Source organism: Podarcis muralis, chromosome 13 (genome assembly GCF_964188315.1).
Source record: "Podarcis muralis chromosome 13, rPodMur119.hap1.1, whole genome shotgun sequence".
Taxonomy (NCBI): Eukaryota; Metazoa; Chordata; class Lepidosauria; order Squamata; family Lacertidae; genus Podarcis; species Podarcis muralis.
In genome coordinates this window covers 36151174-36162537 of record NC_135667.1, presented here as the reverse complement: position 1 = coordinate 36162537, position 11364 = coordinate 36151174, and positions in this window count along the sequence as shown.

Here is an 11364-nt window from a genome sequence, read left to right as displayed (position 1 = left end):
GGTGGGAATTGTGTACACTTGAAAACGTTGGCAGCATTAAGATAAATTCAACAGTGTAAACAAGTTTTGATGGATGTAATAATGGAATACTGAATGGTATAGTTTATGTAAAATATGCAGGGATTTATGATATGCAAAATGAACCATGGGAAGAGAAGAAGGGAAGTCATTGATATTTCAAGGTTGCTTAAATGAATATTCTAAATTGTAAAACAGAACATTTAATAAAAATTACACACACACACACACACACACACACAATTTTATTTATACCCCGCCCTTCCCAGTTTAAAAACCAGGCTCAGGGCGGCGAACAGCAAATATAAAACATTGATTAAAATGCAACTTAAAAACAGCATAAAACAGCATAGAATACAACATAAAATGCAGCATCAATATCAATAAAATTCAAAAATTCAGGGGTCATTATTTTTTTTTGAGGGGGGAACCCCAGTCAGTCAAATTGAGCCCCCCTGACGATCGTTAGCGTTTTCTATGGGGAGGAGGTTTGGAGGCCAAAGCGATTGGGGTTTATGAGCGAGGCAGTCACATCCATTATCTTCATATCTCCACATTAGACATTTCATTATGTCTGTCCTTTTACTCTCTCTCTCGCTCTCCCCTCTCTGCTCAGAAACACGGGGATAATGATTTCTCTGAAGTGATGGCTTTAATGGAAGTGACCCATATGTCTCATTAATCAAGTTAACATCATTCTGTTAAAAAAAAAATAAAAATCTGGGTTCGGTTTGCCAATGTTATGATCTTCTTTTCAGATGTATTTTTAGCAAATGTTCCGACCATTACAAAAAAAAAAAAAAAAAAAAAGAGGGGGGAGGGAGAGGAAACATCCACCACATTTTTATTTTCCATCTCCCTTGCTTGAGTCTCTTTGATACAAATAGTTCAGTTTTTCCTGCCCTCTACAGCTCTGTGACAAGAGAATTGTGGGCGCAGGAACCTGCTTGGCCTCTTGTAAAAGGTCAAGGTCAAGGACCCCTGGACGGTTACGTCCAGTCAAAGGCAACTATAGGGTTGCGGCGCTCATTTCGCATTTAGGTCGAGGGAGCCGGCATTTGTCCACAGACAGCTTTTCAAGTCATGCAGCCAGCTTCTGGCACAACAAGACACCGTGACGGAAACCAGAGTGCACGGAAACATTGTTTACCTTCCCGCCACAGTGGTTACCTATTTATCTACTTGCACTGGTGTGCTTTCAAACTGCTAGATTGGCAGGAGCAGGGACCGAGCAACCGGAGCTCACCCCGTCGTGGGGATTTGAACTGCTGACCTTCCGATCAGCAAGCCCTAGGCTCAGTGGTTTAGACCACAGTGCCACCCGTGTCCCTTGGCCTCTTGTACGCACCAAGGAACCCCCCGTGGTGAGGGGGAAGGGAAGGTGCTCTTCTGCACAGCCTGGATAGCTCAGTTGGTTAGAGTATGGTGCTGGCAATGCGAATGTTGCAAGTTCGATCCTAGCACGGGATGGCTGCTAGTTGGACTAGACAATTCTCTTCCAACTCTACAGTTCTACGATTCCAAGAGCTGCCACACGGCAAAGTCATTGAGTGGGGTTCTTCTGCATAGCGGTACCAGGTTACAGGATGCTGCCCACGTGACAGGGTTCGGATAGCCAGAGAGAGAGGCAACTCTGTGTGCAGAATCCGGCTTGTATTTCCTGGCTTAGGGCAAATGGAGTAAGAGGAGACAAAGAAGGAGGGCGTGTTGTGGGCAGGTGTGGCATGAGCGCATGGAATCATTTTTTTAAATAATAATAATATTTTTTGTTTTTCTTACAAGTTTATAATTATAATCATACCACATCAAATCCATGATTAAGATATTCCTCCGAATCTCTGGACTTCCCTGCTTCCCCTCCGTAGGTTCTGTTATCACCCCTTTTCTGCTGCATCTTTTCCCAAAAATATTATTTTTTTGGTAATCCCATTATAGTGGTACCTCAGGTTAAGAACTTAATTCGTTCCGGAGGTCTGTTCTTAACCTGAAACTGTTCTTAACCTGAAGCACCACTTTAGCTAATGGGGCCTCCTGCTGCTGCTGTGCCACCACCGCACAAATTCTGTTCTCATCCTGAAGCTAAGTTCTTAACCTGAGGTACTATTTCTGGGTTAGTGGAGTCTGTAACCTGAAGCGTATGTAACCTGAAGCGTATGTAACCTGAGGTACCACTGTATGTCCATAGTACCACTGTATGTCCAAGTGTTATTGCAGTCCTGCTAATGTTTTCGACTGCTTGCAGTGGTCTTCTAGGTAAGTTACAATTTTTTCCCCATTCTGTATTAAAGTTTTGGTTTTCCTGGTTTCTGAGCTTTCCAGTCCGTTTTGCCATTTTGAGAGCATGGACCACATCAGTGAGTCCGAGAGGGGTGTCTTGTCGACTGGGCAGCCCAGGACCTCCAGACACACTGCCCAGACTTGTGCCCTGGGGAGGTCACTGCTAACATAGCAAGAGCAATGCAGGAGGCAGCAGTTATGAGAGACTGGTTTCTGCAGCTGTGGCAGATGCCGTGATTCTCCAGCCATTTGATTTTACCTCCAGAAGTGCACTCCATTGTTTCTCGAGACTGGCAGATGCCAACTGGGCCGGATTTAGGTTTGGTGAGGCCCTAAACTACTGAAGGTAATATGGCCTTTTATATGTCCAGCTGTCCTTTGTCAACAACAAATTGTCGTTGTTTTATGTGTTGAATATACAGTGGTGCCTCGGGTTAAGCTTCTGAAAAAAGTTCGCAAACCAGAACACTTATTTCCGGGTTTGCAGTGTTTGAGTTCCAAGTTGTTTGAGTACCAAGGAGTTTGAGAACCAAGGTACCACTGTACTGCCTTTTCAATGTCTCCCCTTCATAGCTTTCAGTCCCAAAGTGGGTTAGGACTACAGTGGTACCTCGGGTTAAGAACTTAATTCGTTCCGGAGGTCCGTCCTTAACCTGAAACTGTTCTTAACCTGAAGCACCACTTTAGCTAATGGGGCCTCCTGCTGCCGCCCTGCCGCCGGAGCCCGATTTCTGTTCTCATCCTGAAGCAAAGTTCTTAACCTGAAGCACTATTTCTGGGTTAGCGGAGTGTGTAACCTGAAGCGTATGTAACCTGAAGCGTATGTAACCCGAGGTACCACTGTATGATGTATTGTAATTTATGGACCTAGTAGGTATCTAAAGCCATTTGCACATAACAAAATATGTATTTTATCAAAGTAATTGTTGAACTGAAATACAATTAAGAAGTCTTTTAATAGTGAAATAATTATTAAGTTCTAACTTAAAACAATTGGGGGCCCATTACTTACATCATAGGAACCTACACAACACAAAACAGAAACTGGGACGGCTACTATAAGTCTGGGACTGTCCCCGGAAAACTGGGACACGTGGACGATCTGGAGTTGACCAAGGATGAATCCAACCTGCAGGTCCAAAAATGTCGCCTACAAACACACCTTAGAAGACTGAATCTGAACGCTTCGTTGCAAAATGATTTCGGGAGAAAATGATGGTTTCCCATCCCACTCTGTCTCACACTGACTGAACTAAATTGAAACCCCCCCCTCACCCCACCCCCAGTCTACCAGACATTGCCTCCCTGCCTAGACAGTCAGATGCACAAAGGAGCTCAGCTGTTTTGTCTTGAGTCACCAAAGTCTGGAAATCTTCCCCACATGCAGAAAAAGAAATACAATAATAATCTCAGCCCCTCCTCCCACAATTACAGAATAGGACAGAGTCACTCAGTATTAAGAGTGCATTTTGAAATCTGATAGCGGTTGACTAAGCCAGGGGAGAACAGGAGGCCTTTTGGGCTGGAAGACAAAAACCATTATAAAATCCAACAGCTGGGAGGTGAAGTCAGACGAAAATGAGCCCTGAAATAAACCCCACTTCCTGGTGGAGGAGAATACATACGCTCTGGAGCTTCTTACTTAGGGAAAGAGAGAGGGGGCGGGGGGAATATGCACGCCACCGGCCAATTTTTACATAACTCGCACCTGAAAGACTGCAAATGGAAGCTTAAGAAGTCCACACTCCATCCTGTGTCCTGTTCAGCTTAATACCTTCATTTCTGCACTTCCTAGGCCTCCCTCCCCAGACTGGTTTTTTTGTGTGTATGTGGGTGTATTGTGCAATATGCCATTGGCTGTGTATACCCCAAAGTTTTAAGCGCATGTGGGTCACGCAGATCCAATTTCTCCATGTGCAGATCCGGCCGAACACAAATGCTTTCAGTTGCCCCATCCCGGTGTTTTCCATCCAAACCATAGCTGTCAACCTTCCCTTTTTTTGCGGGAAATTCCCTTATTCCAGCGCCATTTCCCGCTGCTTCCTGCTGCTATTCCGGATTGTTAGATATCCCGTAGACTGTCCCCAGAACAGGTGAGGCTGCTGATCCCTTAATTTTGAGGCTGCTGATCCCTTATTTTCAAATCTGATGGTTGACAGCTATGATCCAAACTTAAATGGGAAGTATTCACACTGCACGCTGTTACCCCCAATCAGTTAGTACTTCCTGAGTTTTGAAGCCTAAGGTGCATTGTGGGCATGCACACAAATATTTGTTTACCTGCGTGCATGGCAATTTTTTTAAAAAACTGTGATACCAAGCTTTCCACTATACCTGGGATGCGAGTGGCGCTGCGGTCTAAACCACTGAGCCTCTTGGGCTTGCCGATCAGAAGGTCAGTGGTTTGAAACCCCGTGACGGGGCAAGCTCCTGTTGCTCTGTCCCAGCTCCTGCCAACCTAGCAGTTCGAAAGCACGCCAGTGCAAGTAGATAAATAGGTACCACTGTGGCGGGAAGGTAAACGGTGTTTCCGTGTGCTCTGGTTTCTGTCACGGTGTCCTGCTGCCCCAAAAGTGGTTTAGTCCTGCTGGCCCCATGACCCAGAATGCTGTCTGGCGTACTTTCGAACTGCTAGGTTGGCAGGAACTGGGACAGAGCAACGGGAGCTCATCCCATTGCGGGGATTCGAATTGCCGACCTTCTGATCAGCAAGCCTAAGAGGCTCAGTGGTTTAGATGACACCGCCACCCGCATCCCTTTTTCTTGTGCTATAGCACAACGAAAGCAGGGCAAAACAAGCAAGCAACCAGAAGATTTGTGGTATGAAAAGTTACATGATTTCAGCAGGAAGCTGATTTCAGCGATTGGAAATGAATCAGTACTTCTGCCCCAGAGCTTTTGCAGGAGAAAACCTTCTTAGAAGCGGGACTGCACATAACTGCACCAATACCATCATAGCCACAGATTATCATGGATGTGCAAGGAAACGGAAGTTTGGAAGTGCCCTTGGTATGACCAGGAGTGGCAAACCAGGCAACTGTCCAGGGTACCAAAATCCTAGGGATGCCTATCATGGCTGCATCATATGAAAGTTGGATTGATTGTATCTGGATTTTACTTTTTAAACTTTGCACGCAAGCCAATAATAAGACCTTGTCCATCTGACTGGGTTGCCCCAGCCACTCTGGGCAGCTTCCAACATATATAAAAACAGAATAAAGCACTAATCATTAAAAAACTTCCCTATACAGGACTGCCTTCAGATGTCTTCTAAAGGTTGTATAGTTACTTATCTCCTTGACTCCATACCTTCCAACATTTCTCCAATGAAAATAGGGATATATTAAGGAAAAATGGGACGTTCAGAAACTGGGATGGCTTCTGTAAATCCAGGACTATCCCTGGAAAATAGGGACACTCAGAGGGTCTGCACACTTGTAAATATCACCATTATTTAAACAGAAATATAATGCATTTCATCATAGTGGGGAAGACACTAGTGGACTTGAGTGCTCAGTTTGCAGACCTGGTGCTTCAAACTGCTGGTGGGCAACTTCTGAGCTCCTGCTCTCTCCATTGTAGTTCCTTATACAGTGGTACCTTGGGTTAAGTACTTAATTCGTTCCGGAGGTCCGTTCTTAACCTGAAGCACCACTTTAGCTAATGGGGCCTCCCGCTGCTGCTGCTGCACCGCCGGAGCACAATTTCTGTTCTCATTCTGAAGCTAAATTCTTAATCTGAGGTACTATTTCTGGGTTAGTGGAGTCTGTAACCTGAAGCGTATGTAACCTGAAGAGTCTGTAACCCGAGGTACCACTGTATTTAAACCAATTTGGGACTGGACAGCCCTTCAAACAGAAAAATAAGGAGTGTCCTCCTTTATAAAGGAGTGTCCTCTTGCAGGAATCTCAATTTAGACATCCATGACAGACAGCCATTCGATACCTTTAAAACAGAGGAAGCTAGGGGACAGGTGCAGATTGAAAATGAAGTAGAATGTCTACCCCAAAACCTTTTGCAGGTACAAACAGTATAGCTGAAGGAGCGTCTCCGCCTCCATCATTCAGCCCAGACACTGAGGTCCAGCTCCAAGGGCCTTCTGGTGGTTCCCTCCCTGCAAGCAGTGAGGTTGCAGGGAACCAGGCAGAGGGCCTTCTCGGTGGTGGCACCCGCCTGTGGAACGCCCTCCCGTCAGATGTCAAGGAAATAAACAACTACCTGACTTTTAGAAGACATCTGAAGGCAGCCCTGTATAGGGAAGTTTTTAATGTTTGATGTTTTATTATGTTTTTAATATTCTGTTGGGAGCCACCCAGAGTGTCTGGGGAAACCCAGCCAGATGGGCGGGGTATAAATAATAAATTATTATTATTATTATTATTATTATTATTATTATTATTATTATTATTATTATTATTTGCATGTGACCGCCCCAATAGCATACTGAGCACAAATAATCACAAATGCACAATAACAAAGGATGGCTGGAGATATCTTGTTTCTTTGCTCTCTGTTCTCCGGCGAAGAGGACCCTCTCATGAACCTAAACTGTATTTCCATGTTTCCTGTGACTTTGGTGGGGTGGGAGGAGTGGAGAGAGAAAGGGAATTATAAACCCAAGCACATTTCATCAGCGTCGGAAGCAGTAATCCTGTGCGATAAGACGCACTGCCATAAAATTAGCAATATAGAAATATGATGTCAGAAAACTTAACAAGAGCCAAAGAGATCAGCTTGGGGTGGGAAGGGAAAGCAGGAGAGGATCCGATTGTGGATGGGCTTGGGAAATGGAGCGTTATTCTTTTCTAAGAAAATGTGGGATTCTGGAGTGCTGAACATGCTGGGGGGAAGAATGAAGATTCAGGATCTCCCAGAATCTGAAAACCAGCCTTTTATAAACTCACTCAGTCGCCTTAAACAGGACAGTCCCATTTTCAGTGCCACCCCATCTGTCAAATGGGGATGATGCTATTGATTTACCTTGCAGGGTTGCTGTGAGGGTTGAAACAAGATACAGTTGTACCTTTGGAAGTTGAACGGAATCTGTTCTGGAAGTCCGTTTGACTTCCAAGACGTTCGAACACCAAAGCGCGGCTTCTGATTGGCTGCAGGAAGCTCCTGCAGCCAATCGGAAGCCCCGTCGGATGTTCAGCTTCCAAAAGAATGTTCGAAAACCGGAACAGTCACTTCCGGGTTTCGATCGTTTGGGAGCTGAAACGTTTCAGAAATAGGCTGTTCGAAAACCAAGGTACGGCTGTAATGCCCAGGAACCACTTGGAACATTTGAAAGCATTCTGAAGTATTGATACTGAGAAATGCTCTGCACAGCTGAAAACGCTGGCAGCATGAACATAAATTTGGCAGTGTAAATAAGTTCTGATGAATGTAATAATGGAGTACTGAATGGTTTAGTTTATGTAAAATATGCAGGGATTTATGATACGTAAAATGAACCATGGAAAGAGAAGAAGGGAAGTCACTGATATCTTAAGGATGTAGAAATGAGTGCTTTAAATTGTAAAACAGAAAATGTAATAATATATATATATATATATATATATATATATATATTAATTACTTAATTAAGTAATTAACTAATTAATTATTTAACCTGAGTGGTATCTTAACCTGAAACTGTTCTTAGCCTGAGGTACCACTTTCCACTTTAGCTAATGGGGCCTCCTGCTGCCGCCGCACGATTTCTGTTCTCATCCTGAAGCAAAGTTCTTAACCTGAAGCACTATTTCTGGGTTAGCAGAGTCTGTAACCTGAAGCGTATGTAACCTGAAGTGTATGTAACCCGAGGTACCACTGTGTGTACATCTATATATATGAATGATACTGAGAAATGCTAACAAGTGGCGGGGACACAGGGAGCTGCGATATACTGAGTTAGCCAGGGGTCAGCAAACTTTTTCAGCAGGGGGCCGGTCCACTGTCCCTCAGATCTTGTGGGGGGCCGGACTATATTTTGAAGGGGGGAAATGAACGAATTCCTGTGCCCCACAAATAACCCAGAGATGCATTTTAAATAAAAGGACACATTCTACTCATGTAAAAACATGCTGATTCCCGGACCATCCGCGGACTGGATTGAGAAGGCAATTGGGCAGGATCCGGCCCCCGGGCCTTAGTTTGCCTACCCGTGAGTTAGACCATTGGTCCATCAAGCTCAGTACTGTCTACACTGATTGGCAGCATCTGAGTTTTCATACAGAGGACCCTCCCAGCCCTGCTTGGGATGGAGCCAAGGGCCTTTGACACCCAAAGCAGGTGCTCTACTAACTGAGCCCTGGAAAGAAACCGCAAAGGGGCATTCCTCTTCCCCTTGCTGTGAGCTTTGCCTACTAACAGAAAAGCAAAACAAAGGGCAAGCATTGTCACACACAAACACACAGGGAACGCAAAACCAGGATCTGGCGTTCACGCTTGACGAGAAGAACGACTTCCAGCTGTCTTGCCGTGAACGCGGGAGATGGTGACTTTTCGGAGGTTAAAGGTGTCTATCTCTTAATGACAAATTGCTTTGCGCGAGTAAAGAGGAGAGGGGGAGGCCGTTTCTCCCTCCTGCCCCCCAACCACCCCCCAGAGAAAAGCGCTGCCCCCCTGCAGAGGAGATGCCTGACAACAGCAGCTGTGGAAGGGGTCACGGCCGGAAGGGGTCACGGGTTCCCATTACTGAAGAATGTGAACTGCCCTGTGTAGCCCTAAAGAGAAGCAGAGGGCGGCAGAGGACATGTGTGTTTGTGTTTTCTGTGGAATGGCGTTTGCTCTGAATCAGGGGTAAACAGTGAGTTTTCCCAGGGAAAGAAGCAAGGAGAACACATCCCCTCCAACATTCCTCCGATGAAAAGAGGCACGTCCTGAAAAACCTCTCGGACCAGAGGTGTCGTCTTCACAAGGTGATCGAGGGCCCCTAGTGTGATGTCCCAATGTTAAGCGATGTTCTGATGCTGTGTGTGCAGTGCCGGATTTACGTACAGTGGTACCTCAGGTTACATACGCTTCAGGTTACATACGCTTCAGCTTACAGACTCCTCTAACCCAGAAATAGTGCTTCAGGTTAAGAACTTTGCTTCAGGATGAGAACAGAAATTGTGCTCCGGCAGCATGGCGGCAGCAGGAGGCCCCATTAGCCAAAGTGGTGCTTCAGGTTAAGAACACTTTCAGCTTAAGAACAGACCTCCGGAACGAATTAAGTACTTAACCCGAGGTACCACTGTATAAACTAAACAAGCTATAGCTTAGGGCCCCACTCTCTTGGAGGCCCACAAAAAAATTAAAGGAAAAAAACACCTGGATGTACACTTCCAAAATATAAGATAAAAAAGAAGTAAGATAAAACCTACATACATCAGCAGTGTTCTGTGTTGTGTAGGCTCCTATTTGTTATGTGCAAATGGCTTTATATAACTGTTAGGTCCATAGATTACCATATAGCATATATTCAACACCAAAAGAGCGACAATTTGTTGTTGACAAAGGACAGCTGGACATATAAAGGGCCCTATTACCTTCAGTGATCCATCACCTTGCCAACAAAGGTCCGTATAGTAAAAGCTATGGTTTTCCCAGTAGTGATATATGGAAGTGAAAGCTGGACCATAAAGAAGGCTGATCGCCGAAGAATTGATGCTTTTGAATTATGGTGCTGGAGGAGACTCTTGAGAGTCCCAGGGACTGCAAGAAGATCAAACCTATCCATTCTGAAGAAAATCAGCCCTGAGTGCCCACTGGAAGGACAGATCCTGAAGCTGAGGCTCCAATACTTTGGCCACCTCATGAGAAGAGAAGACTCCCTGGAAAAGACCCTGATGTTGGGAAAGATGGAGGGCACAAGGAGAAGGGGATGACAGAGGACGAGATGGTTGGATAGTGTTCTCTTTTTTTTTTCCCATTCATTTTTATTAAGTTTTTGATAACACAAAAAGAAAAAAGCTTTTTTATCTCCAAATACATATCACAACTCTTCTCTATATGGACCTCCCTCAGCTTTCCCGACAATCTTCCGCGATTTCTATCATATCTACACATTTCTTAATTTCAACATTACCATTAGATCTTACAGTAATATCTCTATTCGTCCTCACGTAATGTTCCTCGCTCTTTTACAAAGCTTCTTTTAGGCACACTAACGTTGTATATTCCTCACACACTGTTTCCAAGTAATCAGTAAATTTCCCCCAGTCTTCCAAAGCTCTTTGATCTTTTTGATATCTTATTTTGCCTGTTAATTTGTCTAATTCTATGTAATCCGTAAGCTTTGCCCTCCACTCTTCTAGGGTCGGGACCTCTTTTCCTTTCCAATTTTGGGCCACCAGCGTCCTTGCCGCCGTAATGGCGTATTGGAAAAATTTACAGTCTTTCCTTGTTATGTATTTTCTTATTATTCCTAATAGGAAAATTTCGGGTTTCTTAACAAAGTTGTATCTTAGTATTTTCTTCAATTCGCTATATATTATCCCCCAAAACTCCCTTATTTTACTGCACTCCCACCACATGTGTATGAATGTACCCTCCTTCTCTCCACACCTCCAGCATTTATTACTGATTTTGTACATTCTGGCTAGTCTCACTGGCGTCAGATACCATCTGTACACCATCTTCATTAGGTTCTCTTTTAGGGAGACGCAGGCTGTAAATTTTATGTTTTCATTCCATATTTCATACCAATCGTTTATTTCTATATTATGTCCCAAGTCTCTGGCCCATTGGATCATCGTATCCTTCACCCCCTCATCCATCGTATGCCAATCTAACAGAATTTTATACATTTTTGAGATCACCTTATGCTTGTTATTCACTATTTCTGTTTGAAATTCCGAGTCCCTTTCTCTATATCCTTTTTCCTTTACATCTTTCTTGAACATTTCATTAATTTGGAGGTAATGTAACCAATCATAAACCTGTCCTTTTATTTGTTCATAAGGTTTTATCCTCCATTTTCCCCCTTCCTTCACCACTAATTCTCCATATGTCGCCCAGTTGTCCCTCATGTTGACTTTTTTAACTGCTAACACCTCCAATGGGGATAACCAATGTGGTACTCCTACCTCCAAGATGTTTTTG